The 15,721-nt window shown below is 35.2% G+C and overlaps 1 protein-coding gene across 8 annotated transcripts in view; it reads left to right on the forward strand.

The window, feature by feature from the left end:
* Cdk8 (cyclin dependent kinase 8) overlaps window positions 1–15,721 on the forward strand; it is a 171,870-nt gene that overhangs the window by 45,220 nt on the left and 110,929 nt on the right. The window lies entirely within an intron of this gene.

Below are 15,721 nucleotides of genomic sequence, written 5' to 3' on the forward strand. Positions count from 1 at the left end.
GCATATAGGATGATGTATATACTATATTGCTTGGGTGTATATTAAATTATACCATCTAGGTTTGTGTAAATACTATGACATTGACAGGACTATGTATTCTTAGTGACACGTTCTCAGATCATATCTCTGTCCCTAATCAATACAGGAATATACTAGACAGACACTTTAAACAAACATATTAAACATGCTGAAAGAAATAAATTAAGATTTGGGGAGAAGTCAGGAAAATGGTCTGTGAACAAAAGGGAAATATCAATTAAGAGTTAGCAAATGCAAAAAGGAACCAAAAAGCAAGTCTGGAGCTGAGAAGTATAATAATTGAAATGAAAAATTCACTAGATAGTCTCAAAGACAGAGATGAGCAGGCAAAAGAAATGATCAATGAATTTGAATATAAAGCAATGGGAAACATGAAGTCTGAGGAACAGAAATTAAAAGATTTGAAGCCTATGGGACATGTGGGTAAAACATGCTGTGTAGGAGTTCCACAGTGAGAAATGGGGAGAGAATATTTGAAGAAATATTGGGTAAAATTTTCCCAAATTAGATGGAAGACGTGAATATAAACATAAAGCTCAGTAAAATCCAAGTAAGATGAAAGAGATTTATACCAAGATATTATACTTTAAATTTTGAAAGGCAAAGAAGAAAATCTTGAAATCAGCAAGACGGGAGTTACTAGTTACATAACAAGGAACCACCAATAAAATTTTAGACAAATTTGTCACCAGAAATTGTTGGAGGACAGAAGGCCAATATGTTAGAAATCCTAAAAGAAAAACAACCTTTGTATAAGACTTTTGTATTCAGCAAAATTATTTCAAAAGTGAGGGTGAATTAAGGCATTTCAAATCAACAAAAGCTGAAGGACTTTGTTACCACTAGGTCTGCCCTGCAAAAAATGCATAAGGGAGTTGTGTAAGTTTTAATGCAGGGCCATAAGGTAGTAATTCAGAGCCAAATGAAGGAATAAAGATCTCAATAAAGGCAGATGTATGAAAAATTGTAAACGCTAATATTTTCATAATTCTTGGCTTCTATATGATAAAAGAGACTTAATACAGCTTTTAAATTACTAATCTGAAAGGTAGTATTATTGTAACTTTGGTTTGTAAGTCAACATTTCATTTTCTACATGGTCAAGAGACTATTGCATTTAAAGGAACTATTAGTGTATGTTTTGGGGCAAAAATGTAGAAAGATTTAATTATTTAATACCAGTAATTGAAAGAATGAGTATGGAGCTGTAAAAAGGAGAATTTTTTGAATATGCTTTGAATCTTAATGGCATAAGCTGTTCAAAAGACAAAGATTGGTAGAATTGATAAAAGCACACAAGCTTAGTGAGAGGTAGAATAGTAGAAACTGAGTATGAATTTTGGTTTCCCACTATATGTTCATAATATTCTCATGTACTAAAAGGACATGTCCAATGCAGTGTGCAAACTTATTTGTATTGATTCACACCAACCATTAAAAAAATACAAAACTATATCAAAGATAAATAAGTAAAAGCACATAACCCCACCATACGCTGTCTATAAGAGATTCACTTTAGCTTTAGAGATACAAAGAGATTGAAAGTCAATAGGTAGAAAAAGATATTCCAGCCAGGTATGGTGATGCATGCCTGTAATCCCAATGGCTTGGGAGGCTGAGGCAGGAGGATTTTGAGTTCAATGCCAGCCTCAACAACTTAGCGAGGCCTTAAGCAACTCAGTGAGACCCTGTCTCTAAATAAAATATAAGAAAGGGCTGGGGGTGTGGCTTGGTGGTTAAGCACCCCTGGGTTCAACCACTAGTACCAAAACAAAACAAAACCCCAAAGACATTCCATGCAAAACGAAACCAAATAAGGGTGGCTATACTAACATGAGATAAAACAGACTTTAAAAAGTTCACAAGAGATGAAGGACATTATATATTAACAAAAGGCTGTCTACAGCAAGAATGTGTATTAGTTATAAACATTTAAACACCTAATGATAGACTATCAAAATATAAAAAGGAAATAAAGGAAAAAGGAAAAAGGAAAGGAAATAAAGGAAAAAGGCTACATGAAAAAGTAGATAGTTCTACAATAGTAGGTCACTTCAGTAACTTCCTCTCTGTAATGGATAGGATAACCAAGAAGATAATATTTAAAGAAATAGAGGACTTAATAAAAGAAATCTAGGTCTAACAGACATATGGAACACCTAGCAATATCAGTGTACTTTTTCTCCCTAGGTTCACATGAGACATTTTCCAGGATAGATTATATAATTGTCTACAAATTAAGTTTCAATGGATTGTTAAAGGTAGATATCACATAAATTATATTCTCCTAATACCATGGGAGGAAGTTAGAAATGAAGAACAATTTAAATAGGAATTTTGTTTGGAAAATAAACAGTGCATTCTCTAAACTTCAGTAGGGCAGAGAAATCATAAGGAAAATTAGAAAATACTTAGAGATGAATGAAAATTAAAACACAGTATATCAAAACTTATACAATGCAACAAAAGCAGTTGGAAAGGAGAAATTTGTAACTGTAAATACTGAGGTTAGATAAAACAACAACCTAACTGGAAATGAAGTAGAATTATCTATACTCAAAAATGATATGATCTTGTCTGTAGAAAACTAGATTTTATACACAGACACAAAACATTTTTTAAGCTAATTAATAGATGCCCCAAAGTAGCAGCATTTAAATTCAACCTTCAAAAAATAGTTGCATTCCATACACTAACAGGCAACAATCTGAAAAAACAAATTAAGAAAACAATTCCATTTAAAATACCATCATAAAGAATAAAATACTTAGGAATTAACCAAGAAGGCAAAAGATTGTTCACTGAAAACAACGTTATTGAAAGAGTTTGAAGAGGACATAAATTGATAGAAATACACCCACAGTCATGAATTGGCAGATTTAATGTTGTCAAAAGGTTAATACTACCCAAAGTGTCTATAAATTCAGTGTAATATCTATCCAAATCCAAGTGGCTTTCCCCACTCTGCCACCCCACTCCCAGAAATAGAAAAACCCATCTTGAAATTCATGTAAAATTCAAGTCTGCTGACCCTGGAGAGCTAGAACTCACCCTTCCTAATTTCCTAATTTCAAACTGACTACAAAATCCCAGTAATCTAAACAATATGGTGCTAGTTTAAAGACAGAAATGTAGACGATAGAGTAGAATGGAGGCCTAGAAAACCCTTGCATATGTAGTAAATGATTTTTGCATTTGGAACTGTATTAACATCATAAGAAGGTGCTCAGTAATAGTAATCATCAGGAAAGTACAAATTAAATTTACAATAAGGTATCATCTCACATGCATTAGGATGACTATATTTTAAAAAATGGAAAATGACAAGTGTAGGTGAGAATGTGGAGAAATTGAAACCCTTGTGCACTGTGAGTGGGAATCTTAAATGATAGAGCTGCTGTGGAAAACTGTATGGTGGTTCCTTAAAAAAAAAATAAAAGTAGAATCACTCATCAGATTAATAAGCAGTTCCACATCTGGAAATATACCCAAAAGACTTGAAAGCAGAGTCTTGAAGTAATATTTGGTACACCCAGGTTGATAGCAGCATTATTCATAATAGTTAAAATGTGGAAGCAACCCGGTGTCTATTAAAGGATGGATGGATAAGTAAAATGTCTGTTTCTCTCTCTTTCTGCAGTATTCTTAAGCCTTAAAAATGAAGGAAATTCTGATGTCATACAACATCTTAGGGACTTTTTGCTTAAGTGAAATAAGCCAGTCACAGAAATACAGATTTTGTATGATGACATATAAGATATTTTAAATAGAATTAGAGACAGTAATAGGATGGTAGTTGCTAGGATTTGGGGGCACAAGTAAATGAAGAGTTGTTAATGGATATAGTTTAAGTTGGAGATAGTTGGTGGTGATGGTTATACAATATTTATGAATGTATTTAATATTTCTAAACTATACACTTAAAAATAGTTGACATGGTAAATTTTATGTTAATATATTTTACCACAATAAAAAAAATTGAAGTGATATTGTGTATTATGAAGTAAGTAAACTTTCTAAGTATGACACTTTTTCCCCCCTAATAAAACACCTTGCAGTTGTTCTAATGGCCTTTTGTGTGCAGTCAGTAATCTAAAGATATTAAGAAATTATTTCTTCTTCTATAGTTACATGTCTGCTTTATTTGTATCTTTTTTTTGTATTGGTTGTTCAAAACATTACAAAGCTCATGACATATCATCTTTCATACATTTGATTCAAGTGGGTTATGAACTCCCATTTTTGCCCCAAATACAAGTTGCAGAATCACATCGGTTACACATCCACATTTTTACATAATAACATATTAATGACTGTTGTATTCTGCTACCTTTCCTATCCCCTACTATCCCCCGTCCCCTTCCCTCTCATCTTCCCCCTCTACCCCATCTGCTGTTGTTTAATTCTCTCCCTTGTTTTTTTTTTTCCCCTTTCCCCTCACAAACTCTTATATGTAATTTTGTGTAACAATGAGGGTCTCCTTCCATTTCCATACAGTTTCCCTTCTCTCTCCCTTTCTCTCCCCCCACTCGTCTCTGTTTAATGTTAATCTTTTCCTCATGCTCTTCTTCCCTGTTCTGTTCTTAGTTGCTCTCTTTATATCAAAGAAAACATTTGGCATTTGTTTTTTAAGGATTGGCTAGCTTCGCTTCGCATAATCTACTCTAATGCCATCCATTTCCCTGCAAAATCCATGATTTTGTCGTTTTTTAGTGCTGCGTAATACTCCGTTGTGTATAAATGCCACATTTTTTTTATCCATTCATCTATTGAAGGGCATCTAGGTTGATTCCAGAGTGAATTGTGCTGCTATGATCATTGATGTGGCAGTATCCCTATAGTATGCTCTTTTAAGGTCCTCAGGGAATAGACCGAGAAGGGCGATAGCTGGGTCAAATGGTGGTTCCATTCCCACCTTTCCCAGGAATCTCCATACTGCTTTCCATATTGGCCGCACCAATTTGCAGTCCCACCAGCAATGTACAAGTGTACCCTTTTCCCCACATCCTCGCCAGCACTTATTGTTGTTTGACTTCATAATGGCTGCCAATCTTACTGGAGTGAGATGGTATCTTAGGGTGGTTTTGATTTGCATTTCTCTGACTGCTAGAGATGGTGAGCATTTTTTCATGTACTTATTGATTGATTGTATGTCCTCCTCTGTGAAGTGTCTGTTCAGGTCCTTGGCCCATTTGTTGATAGGGTTATTTGTTATCTTATTGTTTAATTTTTTGAGTTCTTTGTATACTCTGGATATTAGGGCTCTATCTGAAGTGTGAGGAGTAAAAATTTGTTCCCAGGATGTAGGTTCCCTATTTACCTCTCTTATTGTTTCTCTTGCTAAGAAAAAAACTTTTTAGTTTAAGTAAGTCCCATTTGTTTATTCTTGTATTTGACTCTTGGGCTATGGGCGTCCTATTAAGGAATTTGGAGCCCGACCCCACAATCTGTAGATCGGAGCCAACTTTTTCTTCTATCAGGCGCAGAGTCTCTGATTTGATATCAAGCTCTTTGATCCATTTTGAATTAACTTTTGTGCATGGCGAGAGAAAGGGGTTCAGCTTCATTTTGTTGCATATGGATTTCCAGTTTTCCCAGCACCATTTGTTGAAGATGCTATCCTTTCTCCATTGCATGCTTTTAGCCCCTTTATCAAATATAAGAAAGTTGTAATTTTGTGGATTGGTCTCTGTGTCCTCTATTCTGTACCGTTGGTCCACCTGCCTGTTTTGGTACCAGTACCATGCTGTTTTTGTTACTATTGCTCTGTAGTATAGTTTGAAATCTGGTATCGCTATACCTCCCGATTCACACTTCCTGCTTAGAATTGCTTTTGCTATTTTGGGTCTTTTGTTTTTCCATATGAATTTCATGATAGCTTTATCTATTTCTACAAGAAATGCCGTTGGGATTTTGATTGGCATTGCGTTGAACCTGTAGAGAACTTTGGGTAATATCGCCATTTTGATGATGTTGGTTCTGCCTATCCATGAACAGGGTACATTTTTCCATCTTCTAAGATCTTCTTCTATCTCTCTCTTTAGGGTTCTGTAGTTTTCATTGTATAAATCTTTCACCTCTTTTGTTAGGTTGATTCCCAAGTATTTTATTTTCTTTTGAGGATATTGTTAATGGGGTGGTTTTCCTCATTTCCATTTCAGAAGTTTTGTTGCTGATATACAGGAATGCCTTTGATTTATGCATGTTGATTTTATATCCTGCCACTTTGCTGAATTAATTTATTAGTTCTAGTAGTTTTTTTGTGGACCCTTTTGGGTCTTCTAGGTATAGGATCATGTCGCCGCAAATAGTGATATTTTAAGTTCTTCTTTTCCTATTTTTATGCCTTTAATTTCTTTTGTCTGTCCCTCGGAAGCTAGCGGCTAAGATCTTTGGTGTCGCCACTGGTGGTAATGGGAGTTGGGGGTCTAGGATCCCCTCTGCTTCCCTCAGCCCCTACAATCACGACCACTCCGCTGGCGGTAGGAGGAGTTGGGGGTCTGGAGTGTCCTCTTTTTCCCTCCACCCCTACCATCATGCCCTCTCAGTTGGCGGTTGGGGGAGTTGGGGGTGGGGAGTCTTCTCTGCTTCCCTCCGCCCCTACAGTCACGCCCACGTCACTGGCATTAGGGGGAGTTGGGGGTCGGGAGTCCCTTGGCCCTTAGGGTTGCGCCCATGGAGAGATTTTTGAAGTTTCCTGGTTGTTTGTATCTGATGTGGGTGGGAGTCACACACCTGCTAAAGTAGATTCCGCTGGGAAGGAATCTCGTTGGCAGAACTTTGGTGACTTCCCCTCTGGGCCCCTGGCTCCTTGCTGGAGTGTCCAAAGGGAGGGGTGGAACTGGCTTGTCTCTGGTCTGACTCAATCTCTGGTTTTAGTTCCCAGTTCGCTATTTCATAAAGGCTTGGTTAGATTCCCTTCACGGCGCCTCCTGAGCAGGGCTGGCGGGGGCCCTTTGCAGAGCTGGGTGGGCGGGGGGCCCTTTGCCGGGAGGGCGGGGACCCTTCTCGCTGCGCTGGTCCGCTTATAGAGCCTGGCAGGCGGCGGCCGCGGGACTGGACCTCCTTATTTGTATCTTGATAATATCTTTATATATTTGTCTACATGATGATATATAAATGTTTATATATACGTTTGTGCATATTTATATACTTATGTGTGCATAAATATACCTAGAGAGAAGGCACGTATGTATTTTCTATGTATCTACAGTCATGTAAAATACATGTTTTATGTAAGTAGTTTTAAAACATGTGCTTCATGGACTTTAACATGTATCTGAAGTGCTTAGTATCTTAAAATATGCTAAATATTTGATAAATGTTATCATCTTGTGGGATTCCATCTCTGGTTCTGCCAGGAAGTTCCATTAAGAATATTTACTTACAGAGAATTGGATTTTTTGGTATTCTGGAAAGTTGCAGACAAAGGTGTATTTCTGACTTTTGGGAAATGGCACTGAATTTGGTTCAAGAAGTAAGAAAACTCAGGGCTTATAAGTCCACGGGAGCAAATTTTTATTTTTTACAGAATGGTATGAAATTCTCAAATAAAAAGTCAATATTGCTGCAAGACTTTATCTTCTTCAGTCTGGCATAACTGCCTTATGAGAATTCACTGGCATTCATTCTTATTCAGCCCCCATCCACTGTGAGATATTTCTATAGAGTGAGAAAAATAGAAAAATATTTTGTATTTTTAGTGTCTCCCATTTCTTCTAGCACGAATATTAAGAAGAAAAGAATGATTATAAGTGACCAGTTTCAAAATAAGGTTCTTGAAGTGAAGACACAGTGAATGTTGTTTTATCATTAATAGAGTTGTTAAGAAAAATGAGACTTTGGGGAAACGATATAAGAAAGTTTATTGGATAAGTAGTTTGAAGGAAAATCCCCATATTCTTGTTATGTTAAATGATGATGTAATGTTTTAACCGAACAGACAAGAAAAGACCAAGGGTTTTTTTTAAACTTCCAAGGCAAATATTTTTAAAGCTCTGCATAGTTATTTCTCCAAACTAGATTAAAATGAGTTTGAAGTATGAGAGCCAACAGACTTGGCTTAACTTTCATGAGGTAATATGGTAATATAGAGGAGAGGTATTCACTAATAGGTTTACAAGAAACTTTGTTACTTCTTGGGACTTGGCATCAGAAGCTGCCAGAAGACTTGACAGTGATTCCTGTTGGGTTTGTTCACTGTTGTATCTTGGAGACTGTAGTGGTGCCAACCACAGGAACTCCCAAATTGCTAGGAAAGTCTCTCAGATCTAGAATTAGTAGTTCTAATAATAAAAATTTTGAATATACTAATGCCATTAATCAAAAGTTAACTTGTGGATTTCATCTGTCAGAATCATCAAAAGAGCACAATATATTAATATTTCAGGGGACCTTAAGCAAAAGACAGCATAACTAGCTATAATGTACTTTCAGATTTTACCCAATTTAAATGTAAGGAAGTATTTCAATTTGCTCTAATGCATTGTAATCTGTAAGATTATTAAACACAGTAAATGATAAAAGGCCACCAGCAGTGCACCTGTTGCCAAAATATTAGCCTGCTGTATATAGCAAGGGAGAACTCCAACCAGATGAGTTGTGAGGTATCTCAATAAGAAAAACATGCTTTGTAGGGTTTAGGATTCGATTGAATGATTCTAAGGAGAGACTAGAGGGAAAAGACCAGCTCTGGATTGGATGCTATCATGAAATAAGGTCAGTTTGATTATTGCGTTCATTAAGGAGTAAGGAGAGATGTGAAGGTGGAACAGGAGACTTATTTTGCAAGTATAGTACAGCCTTGGACAAAACTTGTTTCCCATTGCCTTATTAACTGGCCTTGCCACTGATCTCTTAGGAATATTACAATTTGATCAATCAGTAGAACATATTTTCACTGAGTCCCTCCTTCTGGTCAGATTCAGCCATTTAGCAGATCATTGCTTTGTGAAATTCAAATTTTTACTATTAGTAAAATTCCATTGATCAGGAGATTATTCAGAGAGCTTCATCTACATTGGTGAAGATAGTTCTTTATATATACCTTTTGTTGCTCTTGTAAGGTTAACTAGTTGAGTTATCTGAAGCAGATATTGCTGTACACATTTAAGACTGAGGAGATTACATTTGAACAGTGTAACACTGACAAATGCCGAGTTACTTAACAGTTTGTAGTCCACTTCTAAGCCAAGAGCCAAGGTCCCTGAGTGTAGTTTTGATATCAAGGGAATCTTGCCTAGGTGTGACATCATGGGGATTGCTCTCCTGCTTATTTTTAGTTCACTATTTAAAGAGTTGCTTAGTTGTTGAGTGTAATTACTCAGGAACCTAGAGTGAACTGAATTGCACCCAAAACAAAGAGGCTACAGTCTCAACCATTTATTTGATTGCATATTTTAGTGAAATCACAAAGAGATTGTATCCAGGTATTAGATTCACACAGGAAATGGTAAGAGACCCATATAACAATATTATGAATAGGAGTCTTTTGGGTATCATTGTTAAAGGTAACAAATGTCTCAATAATTTAGATTCTTTTTTTTTTGGTTCTAGGGATTGAGCTCAAGGACACTTGACCACTGAGCCACATCCCCAGATCTGTTTTGTATTTTATTTAGAGACAGGGTGTCACTGAATTGCTTAGCACCTTGCTTCTGAACTCTTGATCCTCCTGCCTCAGCCTCCTAAGCCAGTGGGATTACAGACTTGTGCTACCATGCCTGGCAGTAATTTAGAAATTTAAACAGGCACAGAAGAATATAGAAAAACCATGCATGGTTCTGGCTATTTAAATCTTGTTCCATGGGTCCTTGACGGAAGGAGTGACTTTGATGCTTTTTAATGCAAAGGCTTGAGTAAAAATAGTATGTTGCTCTAAGATATGAATTTTAAGAATACTCACTTTGACATCTCTGGATGGGATAGTCTTTAAGTTATTTGAAGGTGTGTTGTCTCACAAGAGCTATGGGGCCAAGGATTTTTACTGTTATATTAGTTCATGCCATAATGTGGCAAAATCATTTCCATGGAGTGTTCAAGTGCAGTCTTCTTCTAATGATACTTCAAAATAGCTAGTCACCTATTCTGAGAACATGTAAAACTGATTAAGTATCTAGCAAGTAAGGATAGTTGTTTCCATCAGTGACAAGATTGAACCCTGGAACATTAGTGTTAATCAGAATTATTACAATGGAAATGAATGAATCATCTGTTGTACTATAATACATAATTGATTTATAAAGTGACTGTTTCTAATGCCCAGGGAGTTAGAATGTATTAAGAATAGCAAGGACTTTGATAAATGTGTATAGTCTTTTGATTTCTATCAACTGTCCTGTGATTAATACCAACTTTTGTATCATGGACATGAGTCTGCCTCTTCTCAAAGTACATATCATTGAATTATATATTCATTAATATATTTTATTTGCATATAACCAATTTAGAGCTCCCATACTACCACTACTTTTTTTTTTTTCCATATTGAAGATTGAACCCAGGGGCACTTAACCACTATGCCATATCCCTAGCATGCATATGCGCTCCGCCCACCCCACCCCACCCCATCCCACCCCACCCCATCCCACCCCCTTTTAGATTTTTGAGTCAGGGGCTCACTAAGTTGCTGAGGCTAATTTTGAACTTGGAATCCTCCTGCCTCAGCCTCCCAAGCCACTGGGATTACAGGTGTGCACCATTGTGCCCAGCCCCCATACTTCTTTTGATTTGACAGATAATCAATTTAGAAATGTTTTCACAATAGTTTTGAATTAAATAACATTTGGAGAATGTTGATCAAATCATTATTTTTACTAGCTTGCCCTTTTTAAGGTGAAGGAGCAAATTTTTGCATTACCTGGTGGCCATTCCAGGAAATTCAAAAATATTTCAGATGTAGAATATATCTTATATCTTATTGTTTAATTATTCTGGATTTGCAACCTAAATTTACTAAAGGCAAAATGAAGAAGACTCTCAAATGATATAATAATTGCAAACCTAATTCTTGGTATCTAAAGGTAAGAAAAATTCCTGGGGATATTTAAAAATATAGCACTAAGAATAATAGGATCTTTGATTTTTTAAAATAAAGAAATCTTATTGAAAATGTTTTATACCAACACATTTATTTGTCATCAGGCTGTTGGTAAAAATATTTCCTGAATTTGATGTGTAAAGCATGTACTACATTGTTAGAGTTGCTTCAGTATAGTTGATTATTGAACGTGGCATCATGAGAATGATTCATATCTTATAAACAGATTTTTGTTGTTGTTGCTTTTTTCCTACCCGTATAGGGTAGGTAGAAATACAGTGGTACCTGTATACTTGTACATAAAACCAAAATTACAACTGTGAAAAAAGATTTAAATTCATGTATAAATATATCAAAAGTATTCTAGCAGTGTTATTTCCAAATAAGATAGAGAGCCTCATGAACAGTAATTTTGGTAGTTTACATGTAGTTTAAATGGAAATAAGCAAAAGGTATTGCTTTTGGATTTTTAATATACTGCTTTGGGGTATAAAAACAAGGGTTTATATCTCTGTATGACTAGATTTAAGTATACTGTTTTGATACTAATTTTGAAAGCCATGCAAGTATGTCCTTTACATTAAAAAATCTTCTAAAATATGATTAAGGCCCAAGAAAATATATTTAATGGCTATCTTTGTTTTGAATTTTTGCATTCTTTCTCTAGTTGGAAATACTAGGGTCATTAAAAATACCAAAGATGGCACACCAAAGAAGTTAAACCACATCCCTAAAGCATCGGGACTCAACTATTTGTCATCTTGCATAATCAACAAGATTTTATTCCCTTGTCCAGCATTCTTAAAAACCTTTTCTCTTAATAACCCATCATAACTCAGTATGCAGTGACAGTTGTTTATGGTCACATAATAAGACACTTAAATTTAACACATTAATCTCATTGTATTTCACAGTTTTTACTACATAACTAAGCATATTGACTAGTTCATCTGGTTTGTTTTCCCTGAAGCATGACTTTGTGAAGAAAGTAGTGCATTGTCTTGCCTTCTGGCGGGAGCTCCTTGATCTGACTATTCCAGAACGTTCTCCTGCCACTGCAACTGCTAGTGTTATTATCCAGACAGACTCCTATATAGGACTCAACTGCCAAAACTACATCTTTTCACAGAGTAGTCAGTATTTAATGATCTTATGCAAATGTGGAGCTAGTCTAGAACTTAGTACTTCTAAAACTTGTTTTGAGAAAAACCACATATGTCAGGATTCCTAATCCTTTCTGAGTAACTTGTTACCCACCCCCACTGGAAACTTGTAAAATATATCTTTTGTCTTTACTTTTCTGAAATGTGTAGATATTGTGTTATGGGTTTGTTTTCATTCTTTTATTTGGGAATTCCGTGGACCTTTCTGATTTTGAAAATCATTTCTTTTAGTTACAACTTTGCTTCCTCTTTTTTCTCTCTCTGAAACTCCTCTAAGTATTTCTGTTTTGGATCTTATGGATTGTTCCTCTGATTTTCTATTTTTCTGACTTTCTGGAGCTTTCTTTTGCATTGCTTCAAGATACAGTTGATTGTCCCTTTTATTGTGCACTTTGAGCAACGTAGGTATTAGGGATGCCTATATCCCCTTATGCAGCTTAAAATCTGAGTGTAATTTAATATTTATCTTTATGTTCATTTACATTTCTCTCAACTGTAGGAACTCCATGTATAATTTTTGTGTATAGTTTTTATGCATTTAATTTTTATAGTAGATTTATATATATTTTATGAAAGTAAAAGTTAAAATAGATTATTACATAAATATATTTTATGCATTTCTGGCATACCTTTTAATTTTTTTTCAATATTTCTAGGCTATACAATTTGCAAGTTTTTACAAATTGTCATAAGTCTTTAAAAAAATTGCATGTAAATGGACCCACACAGTTCAAATCCATGTACTTAGAACACTATATATAGTAATTATTCATGTTTTCCATATTTTTATTAGTGCATTGTAGTTGTATATAATGGCAGGATTCATTGTTACATATTCATACATGCACATAATAATATGTAAAATGTATCTTTTGTCTTTACTTTTTTGTCTTTACTTTTGGCCAGTAGTGCTCAATAGTATTTCCCCCTTCCATCAGTTACTCATTTGTATAATCTGAGTATTTTTACTAGATATCAGTGAAACTATGCAATAGTGTTTTCATTAAAAAGTATGTACAACTATAATGCACCAGTACAAAAATGTGGGGGAAAAAAACTGTGTGGATAGATAAAAAATTGAACATACTTTGTAAACCACAAAGTACCATTGTATTATAGTGGTATTTATATTAGATAGTTTTCAAGAAGGGGTTTTCTTTTTTATAATTTAACATTTTTTTTCAGTTATTTGACATTAATTCTCCCCATTGCACATTTTTTCCCAATAATTTATAAATAAAGAAACATGTAATTACTTGAGATAGGGAATAGAACTGATTGAAGGTTAGAATATTTTTTAGTTCATTGGGGAGAAATTGTTATTTATCAACTTAACCATTTTTAAGTAAGAAAAGGTAGTAGGTATAAAGGAAGTGAATGGGTGAATCTTTGGTTTAACTTATTATTTCCATTCTCACTGTCTTAGATCTTGGAGGGATCAGTCTAGGGTGCTAACCTCACATAGTAGAACTCCTGGGTTAGCCATCTGGTTAAATCAATACCCTGCACATGAAAATGTCTAATAGACATATTCTTATCCCAGTTGCATTTTTTTGCCTTAAACTTCATTAGGCCTTTCATAAATAATTCAAATTTAGTGAGCATTAAGTACAGATATTCTTAATGTCTTTTTAATGTAATGAATACCCACAGTGCTTTACTGGAAAGTATCTTATACAACTGATTATCAGAAAATTATTTTTTCCCAGGAAAATAATTTACCATTGGGCTATGTTTTCCTCACTAAGATTTGGTATAAAATATATTGTAGAAGCAAAAATATAGTGTTTTAAATTAACTGACTTTATAAGAGGATATTAACTCATTCAGTCAAACCTTCATTGTACTCAAATTTCTATTCCTGTCACCTCTACCCTTTTACTATATGACCTCATTTCCAATTTCATAAAAATAAGAGTCATCAAAATGGGAACTGCTCTAGCCTTTTGCCTCTAAACCAACTTGTTTCTATCTGTATCCACTTTTTGCTCTATGAAAGGAGTGTATCCCTTCTAACTCTAGTAATTTCAGTGTCTTTGCTTTCCTAACCTGCTCTTTCCCCATCAGCAGCTCCTTTTCTCTGGATTCTTCCCTGTTGGCTCTGCCATCTTTTTAAAACGTAATTTTTTTAACCTTATATATTATTCCACCACCTCCTTTTTTTCTTCCCCTCAAAGAATTACCTACATGTATTGTCTCAGTGTATGTTCCATTCATTCCTCAGCCTTTTGCAATGTAGGCTCTGTCACTACTTCATTTCAACTATTTTTGTCTAGTAGACTATCCACGGAGGCTTCGTTATTATTAAATTGACTTTCCTTACCAGACCTTTGCAGCGTTTGATACTATTTACTGTTCTACTCTTCTTGAAATTTTTTTTTAAGTCTTTTCTCTTTAGTTACATTGCATCTGCTCCCATGGCTAGAGCTTCTTCAGTTGTGTATATTGATTATGATAAATTGATGTTTTTAGTTTACCCTTGAGCTTGAAGTATTTTATCCAGCTTGCTTCAGCCATGCCCACCCAAATGTCTCATACGTCCTGAAAGCTCAACCTACACAAAAGGAGAATTTTCATCTTTTTCCCCCCAAAACCTTTTCCTTCTGTTGTTTGTTATTTCAGTGAATAATGTTGTAATTCACTTGTTACCTGTGACTCCTTCTCTTTCCTTAACCTACTTTAATTACCTTCTGTCTAGTTTTCATACTAACCACCATTCTGCAGTAGCCATCATCATTACTCTCCAAATAATTTTAATACTAATTGCTTTTAAATATTCTGCCTCCTGCACTTGTTTACTCTAAGCATTCACAAGGCAACCAGAGATACATTTTCCAATAAAATATAATTGATACTCTTTTTGGGGGGTGGGGGTAATTAGGGATTGAACTCAGGGGCACTCAACCACTGAGCCACATCCTAAGCCCATTTTGTATTTTATTTAGAGAAAGGATCTCAGTGAGTTGCTTAGTGCTTCACCTTTTGCTAAGTCTGGCTTTGAACTCACGATCCTCCTGCCTCTTAACAGAAAACTTTACTTTATATTATTGTTCTTTGAGTTAAAAAGTCTGTCATGGTCTGATCCTAATTTTATTCCTGCCCTGATCTCCAGTTGTATACTGTATCCATTCTTTCCAAAATGCTTCATTTTCTCTCACCTCACATGCTTTCATTACCGAGTACCTCTTAACTGATACAGAGGCAACAGTTCTCAAAGTGTAATCCAGGAACCGTTGGCTGTTGATGAGTTCCTTTCATAGGGTCTGCAAGATCAGTGCTGTTTTCATAATTATGCTATGATAATTGCTTTTTCCATTCTTATGAGTGTACAGTGGATTCTTTTGTAGAGGTAAGATAATGTCTGATGATACCATGGCTCTGGTGGCTAATGAATGATATTGGCATTTGTATTTGTGTGTTTTAAAACGTTGCCTTCCTTAAATTCTCAAAGGGCAGATACTGATAGATACAACAAACAAAA

This window comes from Marmota monax, unplaced genomic scaffold (assembly GCF_021218885.2).
Source record: "Marmota monax isolate L192 unplaced genomic scaffold, Marmota_monax_Labrador192_F-V1.1 WCK01_AAM20220418_F8-fsc00043, whole genome shotgun sequence".
NCBI lineage: Eukaryota > Metazoa > Chordata > Mammalia > Rodentia > Sciuridae > Marmota > Marmota monax.